Here is an 8,167-nt window from a genome sequence, read left to right on the forward strand (position 1 = left end):
AGTGCAAGTATTGAAGGGAAGAAGACCCTTCCTCCTTTGGTCTACCTGGTTTGTCTCCTTCAGTTTGACCTGTCACGATAGCTAATGGATTGCTCGTACTTTGAACCAAATGTGTTTTATTGATTCTGTGCTGTGACCTGCACTTCAATCATAAAACATTTCCCTATTTTTCACTGTTGGAAAAAGAGCATGGAGGTGTGGTCTGTAGTAGATGGAAGGTACAGTGATATTTGAAACATAAGGGTACTTAGACTGTCTCAAACCTGTGACCTCGTATGTAACTTCAGTAACCTGAATGTTTCATGAAAACTGAGGTGGTGCTGCCCAGAGGCACTTGACCAATGTTTCTTTGTGTTCCCTGTGGTTGATTTGCTGGAAAACATTGTTCTAAATTGGATTAATCTGTTTTTTCTTGTAGCCGCTGGGTATGATGCTGTTTGGGGCTTATTAATCACTTTTACTTACTAATATTGGGAGGCTGTGTATTTTACCCCTTGTAGTTTCTTGCTTGGATACAGCAATGATCCTGTAAGAACTCTGCATGATATGTACTTGCAAGTGGCTGGAACAGGATTTAAGAAATATTGAGATACTTACTTATGCGTAAAGTGGACAGTACTGCAAGAAAGCGGCTGAGAGAAGAGTTGCTCTTGTAGGTTGCCTGGCTCAAGAACCCATTTATGTTTTGACTGCAGCAATCCTGTAGAAGGGACAATTCTTAATAAATATTTCCCTGTGGGATTTTACTCCGCGTTCTGCTCTCTCTGTAATAAAGTAGAGCCTGCACTCCACATTATCAGAAGCACTTTGTCTTGTAGCTAGGATACTCGAGCATCGGGCTGGTACCTGTTCTGTCAAAACAGAGTATGGGTCTAAAGAGCTTCCCTTTCCCTTTAGTAACTATTAATAATTAATTCTAGATCCTCTTGTGTCATTAAGCAGCTTTAGGGCACCTTGTACAATGTAGCTTTGAATTCATTTAGTAAATGACCTCCAAAAGAACTCAAAAAGACTTTCCTGTACAGCAAGGTCCAGTTCCAGAGTTTTTGGTGACCTGTAAATAGCCTATTCCTTATTTCATGTTCAGATGTAAAATTGACTTTTTTTCAGTATTTTTTTAAACTTTATTAAAAGAACAACAAACAGTATTTGAAGAGAAGCAAGGCAGATACAAATCAGGATGGTCTGTGTAACTTGGTTTTCCCTGATGTGATGCAAATGTGTAAAATAAAGATTGACCAGAAAGAAGTTTAATGCATCTCATTTTCCATTTCTGACCTGCTAGCAACCGAGCTGGCCCATTGATTCCAAAGTCTGCATTTCCCCATGCCTGAATTCCGTTTGCAGCCATTAACACCTGCATTGTGGATACAGGGCCAAATCACAAAAATCTTCGGGGGGGGGGGGGGGGGGGAACCTTCTTTTAGGGGAAAAGCTTTCTTGTCAGTGACCCACAGTGGGATTCCCTTTCCTGGAGTTGAAACACCTTCAGGTACTGCAGCTGTGCTCGTGTGTGCTGAGCTCCTCTCTTAGTGCTGTGAGCTGAACTTGTGCAGTAGTTTATGGGCTGAGTCTCACGTGGATGGAGGGGTTTCTTATAGTCCTGTTTCTCCCAGCCTTGCAGTCTCGGGCAGGCACATCCCCTTGTTGCTGCTAAGCAGCGTTGTGGTCTCCTCGTTCCACAGGGCTTGGCATCGCCTTGCCATGCAAGAGAGGATGAGGAGCTGGTGCTTTGAACCTTGGTGACCAGATACTTAAAATACAGGTGTCTGCCCTTATTTTGTAATGTTCTTTCTGCATCTGGCCACATTGCCTCAACAGGGCAGGTCCTTGACCTGTTTGTTTCAGGCTGGACTGAGGGTGATTTGGGACTTTTGTAATGATTCTCTTCCCGAGGTGTCAGGATCTAACCACGCGTTTCAGTTCTGCAGGCTGCTTGGGTTGGCAGGGATGAGGAGGGCAAAGTATTTCTGCAAAGTGCTCTTCCTAATAATCCCCCGCCCCTCAAAAGCATATATCCTTCATCACAAAATGTAAGTCTTCAAGATGTTTCTTACAGTGTAGCTTATAATTCTCATCCCACCACAGAGGGGCGATGCCAGAAATAGCCTGTGTTCTCTACCCTGCAAATCCCAAGCAGCCAGTTCTGCCTTGCCTCAAGCCTTTGGGTGGGTGGTGTTTTACCAGGGAAGTAAACTATAAAAAGTATGTGGCGTTTGGACTTACTAATACCCCACTGTAGAATAAAGCAAACTTTGTGCGATGACGGGGATGGCTGGTTGTTGCACTGGGGTAGCCTACATCTGTTTCACGCAGGTAGTTCTTGGATGTTGAGTTTCTCCAAACTGAGCATCCTCTGTATTTTCTGCCTGTTGTGTATTTGGCCATAAAACATCTCCCCTAAAAAGTGACAGCAGCCAAACTCAGCCCTGCTGTCAGTGCAGAGCGCTCCAGCGGAGTCAGCTGCACTGGACCTGAAAATGGCTCGACTGTGATGAAATGTTAGGGGAGGGCTGTGTAAAGTGGGACTAAATTGTGGGAAGACTCACTTGAGATTGCGACCAAGTGTAGGTTATGTGGGAAAAATCTTGATTTCTGACTGTCTTCTCCACGGAGAGACAAAAAGAAAAAAGAGCTCCCAGTTGTTAAGGTCTGTAGTAAGTGGAGACTGTCTGGCAGACTTACATAGCGGGGAGAATAAACAAAACCAGAGCGTGCCTAGAGCTTTCCTCAACGGGTGGTGTTTGGATGCAAGTTTGTAGGTGTTTTCCTCTCCAGAGGAGGTAAATTGTTTTACCTGCTTTCAGGATTCTCTTCTAGTGTCTGAAATTCTGAGCTGTCTTGATCATTTGCCGCTTCTTGTTGTGGTCCCAGCTGCCTGCTGGCAGTGCTTTTGCTCTAGCGAGATTATCTTCATGACTGCAAAGAGCTGCCTTCTCTTTAAATCTTGCTTTTCCCTTCCTTTGCCTTCTGACTGACAGGCTCTAATGAGCGGGAGCGTGTTGTAGTGCCCTGTACAGTGAATGGTCAATAAAACCAAATTGCTTTGTACAGAAGAGGTAATAACAGAGGTTGTATTGGCACAGCTGATCCTGATACTGGGGTCCTCAGTTAGGAGACAAGGGCGTTCATGTGTCTTAAGTAATAACAAATGCATGTCATCCTTTTCTTCTCTCTCCTTTCATCCATAGAAAATAATGCAACTTGGGGTGACACTGCTTTCTCGTGACTCTTTTCCCCTGTGGAATATTTTTAGTGGGGTGTCTGAGCTGTAATGCATGAGATAGCTCTTGTATTAGTGAAAAGAAAAAAAAAAAAAAACCAAAAAAAAACCCCACCAAGCCTAAACAGGCATGCAAGGTGAGGCTGGTACAGTGGTGGCAAAGGTGCGCATCAAAATGGAGGGGATGGCTTAAAACTCCTTTTACTGCTCCCTCTTAGAATGATTGTGCCGAGCTTGGCAAGAGACTTCCAGCATCCTCAGGGAGAGGAGCTGTGAACAATGTGAGTCTCCTGCAGTGAGGGTAAACATACTAATAAGGGAGTTTTGTCCTCAAGGTCACTGTTCTGAGGTGCTGATCTTCTTCGGTCCTGAGTCCTTTTTGTAGGGTGGCACAATATCCCCTGGGCAGCCTACCGCCCTAAGAACAGGTCTGCGCCCACAGCTCGCTGCAGGCCGGGGAAGGGCCATCGTTAGTGCCGCAGCTGCTGCGCGGCTGGAAATGCCTCTGCCCCGACCTGCTGGGGATGCTGTGTTCTGCGGGAGCTCTGAAGTCAGAAGGAATCCCGCACCTGGCGCAGCTGTGAAGGTACTGATCTGCATCCCCTGGGGGAAGCTAAACTTGTTCATTTTTGGGATGCATCTCGTACCGGGAGGCGGCAGCCAAATTGGAGGGGCTACAACGAACAGCTGCAGTGACTGAGACGAGCGAACTGGGCAATAACAGAAGATTACGGGAATTAAATCTGTAAGCCTGACTAAGTGCTGATTAAAGAGAACCAAGAAGATGTAGCACGCTACAAAATGGCTGCGTGGAGGGGAAACTACAGACACGGGTGGGGAATTAATTAGCGTGGCTCAAGGGCTGAGCTGTGGGGACGGGAGGTGACATGAAAGCAGAGGAAAACAAGATGTTAGGAGAAAACTTCTGCCAACGAGATGGGTTTGGCTGCAAACAATCTCCCTGGAGAAATGGAGGCAGTTGTGTGTTGTTTTAGGTAATCGACACTAGACTGGACAAATCACTGCTAAATATACTGCAGGGAATGACCCCTTATGGGCTGAGAGCCGGACTAAATGCCCAAGTTGGTCTTTTTCCATTCGCTTACCTCTCTGTGAAGTATATCGTGTGCATAATTTCTGGTTGGGGGGTTCATTTTTGTTTTGCTGTTAAACCTTGTCGATGCCTCGAGTGAGCTGGGCTGCTCCATAGGAGGAAGATAGAAGTACCACGTTAAAATGAAGCTGGTACATGTGTGCCCTCATCTAGATTCGCGGGAAGTCAGAGGTTTAACTCTTGTTGCAAAAACTGAGCAGAAATATCTGCTGGGATTTACCGAGCACACAATGCCTGTGTGTTGCCGTGAGTCACAGCAGCCTTGTGGGAGGCAACGGTTCAACCTCTTACGGCAATGAAACTTGAAAAATAGGTACAGGTCGATTTGGTATGTTTGCATATTTTTGGGGGTTATGTGTTTGGTTTGTTTTGGTTTGTTTTTTTTTTAATTTAAATGCGAGGTGGGGGTTGGGTGGACAGATACCACTGCTGACAGCGCAGTTTGCTTATGAAGGTTGCTCGAGAGGTTTGGGTCTCGTCTCAAAACCAGAGCAGGTCAGCAGTGCCCGGCCCCAGCCACTGCTCCTCGGGCTGCTCCGCGGCAGCGTCCCTGGCAGGGCGGTGTGTGCAGCAGGCAGACTCCACGCACCGAGGAGCTGACAACCTAACATGACTCATGAGTAATCTTTGAAAGAGGCTGACTTCTGTCTGGCTCGTGGCGTGAAAACCACCACCGCAACTGTTCCCCTGCGCCCGCTGCGAGTGCTCGCAGCACTGAACGGCCAAAGCCACTGAGCTGCCTTCAGAGCGAAGGTTTGGGCAGGAAAGCAGCAGCTGGTGGCCGCGTACCTTCCCTTTATTATGAAGGTTCTTACGTAGATATATTCTTTAGAAAGCTTTGTTCTGCTCCAACTCCCAGCCTTGCAGTCTTAGGGACACTTCTCTCGGAGAGGTTGTTGTTTTTTGGGGTTTTTTTTTTTTTGAGTAAAAACATCTGCTGAATTGGTGAACGGTGCTCGGATAACCTTGTGCAGTGCATCGCTCGCAGCATGGAGAACAGCCTCTCCAAAACCCCTCTTTCGGTTGCCGGTGGATGCTGCGGGGCGCCTTTGCTGCAAAAAGCTGCTGCTGCCTCTGCGACTGTGATCTTATCTCACGCAGACACAACTGCGCAGCACTTGCTTGGTTGTCGTTACGAGGTGTCTTTTTATTTTCTGTCCCTGAACAAATGTGCTGCCGGCTTCTAGTACCAAGCCTTGTTGGAAGGCTGCTGGGCTGAGCTCTGCAGTTCCTCTGCTGCAGGATGAGCGTGGCAGGAGCAGAAAAAGAAGGTGGTTTCCCAGTTGCCAGCTGTGATTTGTGATGCACCGCGAAGGAAGATGGCAACACCTCCTCCTGCTTGGCTTTGTCTCAGCCAACTGCTGGCTCCACGGGGCAGGCAACCGGGAGAACAGCTGAGGAGTTCACCACGGCCACCCCTTCCAGGTTCCCACATTAGCGTAACAATTACAGCCCCGGAGGCTGTAAAGAGAATACAGCCTTTCAAAAAATATACTGGAATTTAACAGAGAAATTAATAGCGTAGCAAATCGGAACGCTCAGCGCGTCGGCTGCACATCAGACCTGGAAGCCAGCTGCACGTGCAGCCGTGGCACGGTTGTGCTGACTTCCAGACCTTCCTCTGCCTTTCACCATCATTTCAACATCCGCAATTCTGTTTCTTGGGGAGAGGGCCTGCAGGGCACCGTTCCCGCTGCCATTTACCCAAAGACCCGCTATGTTTGGTTTCTGTTGCGTTTTCTCTAAAGCCACGCTATGTATTGGTACTCGAATGCTGTGCTAGCTGAAATTAATTTATAACTGTGATAGCCAGTAGGGCTGCTAGAGTTCAAGCCTCAGTGTGTTCTGGGTTATAAATCTTGATTTCTGAGGCTTTCTTACTTAGTTGTATATAGCTCAGTTATCATAACAGCTACGACAATAACTGCCAGCGCTCGGTGTTTGCTGTGGCCCGCAGTGGAACCAGGGGCAAAGCTTGAGCATCTCGTCAAGCTTAAAAGCACCTCAGAAACGCAGTGGTTGATCATTTCGAAGCCGTGGAGCCCCATTTAAAGTTGCCCACAGTCTTGAAATCATACATGTGTGTAAAATTGTTGTAATCTGAGTTTAGGGTGATGCCTGCAAAGCCGAGACACAGGTGAGGATGGCCCCAGGACTAACTGATGTGTTCCTGCTATCCTTCTTTGTGGCTGTTGCACTGGGATGCTCATCTCGCTCTACTGGCTTTTTTTTTTTTTCTTTTTTTTTTTCCCCAAAACCCCTTGAAAAGCAACTATTTTGGTGGCTCTTTGTGCCAGCGGTGACCACGGCTTGTCTGGTGGAGCAGCCAGTGCTGATGCCAATAATGTCTTTGGCTCTTCTTCTGACTGAGTCAGATCATTTAAGCATTAACCTTAAAATAGCCACTGGTTTTGTAGTTGATATAATTAATCTCATGTGTGTGTGCTCCTTCCCCATTCCAGGCTCTGAGGCTTCACCGCCCCCCTGCTGACTGACTCCCTGCTCTGGCATGAGAAAGCTCTTAACAAAACTTGGCTTTTTTTTTTTTTTTTTTTTTTTCCACAAAAAAGCACAAAGTATGGGCTCTGTGCGCTCTGCTCGGTGAGTTCGCTGCCAGGCAGAGGCTGTTTGCCTTTACTGCTGTCTCGGGTAACAGATTCCTCACTCGTGTGGTCGGTTGGCTTTGCAGCACCTTCTCCATCCGCTTTTTGATGTGGAAGGGGGGGGGGGATGTCCACAAGCCGACAGGTCTGGGGGTAACACTGGCCACAAAGACGATAACAGACTGATGGATGTGTGGGTTTAGCGATGCACTACGGGGAAAAAGGAGTCGGTGAAGCCTGAAGTGTGAATGAACCTTGTGGTGGGGACTCATCCTGCCCTGGGAAGGGGAGGAGAGAGGCAGAGGATGGGCTGAGCTGAGCCGGGCGGTGGATCCACCGCCCGGCTCAGCTCAGCCCATCCTCTGCCTCTCTCCTCCCCTTCCCAGGGCAGCTCTGAGTGTGGGATTCTGGATATTACCCCATCCCCAATTTCCAGCCCCGCTCGTGGCTCCAGCCATGCCCCAGGTGGGGGCCAGAGGGTGCTGTGCTTTGGCCGCATTATACCACTGACGGTTTTTCTTTTTCAGGTCTGAGCTCCTGAGGAAGGGAGGAAAGAAAAGACCTTTTGCGATGAAGCAGAAGCGAGCGATAGCCCTAGACCAGGGTGGGGGGTTGACACCGAACCTCGCTGCCGGCATGTAGCGCTGTTCCCGTGAGGTGACTGTAATCCCGACAATTAAATCAACAAGGACGCGTTGGGGAAAACCCCCGTGATGGCGTCTGAGGATGCTTTATTAAATGCACGCAGCGTGGCGAGCCCACGTGGAACAAAGGCTGCGTGTCTGAGCCTCACAGCCTTGCTGTGTCTTGGGGAAAATGAGCCCAGTGGTTTTATTAAACACTTTTAAGTAAATACCCGAGGACGGAAAAGCTTTCTGCAGATGCAGACTTGGCTGCGCAGCCCCCACAGATCCCAGCTTTTGCAGTCGGAGCGCGCAGCATCCTCGGATCCCCTCCCAACCTCCAGCGCTGGTGCGGCAGGAGAGGCAGCGGCTTCCCTATAAGCAAGACCCTGCTCCGACCGCAGCAGCGACAGCGAGTATCGCCCAGGGAATGATCATTTCCATGGCAGCGTCTTGCAATATGGTGAACAGACGGCGGATGCACCGCGAGCAGCACACGCAGTCGCTTAATGAAAAAGCCAGCCCGGGATGCAGTTGCTGGTGGCGGGGAGATGCGAGCGCTGCTCGGTCTGCCGCGGATGAGAGCCGCAGGGGGCCCTGCAAG

This window comes from Vanellus vanellus (assembly GCF_965231255.1).
Source record: "Vanellus vanellus genome assembly, chromosome: 18".
Taxonomy (NCBI): Eukaryota; Metazoa; Chordata; class Aves; order Charadriiformes; family Charadriidae; genus Vanellus; species Vanellus vanellus.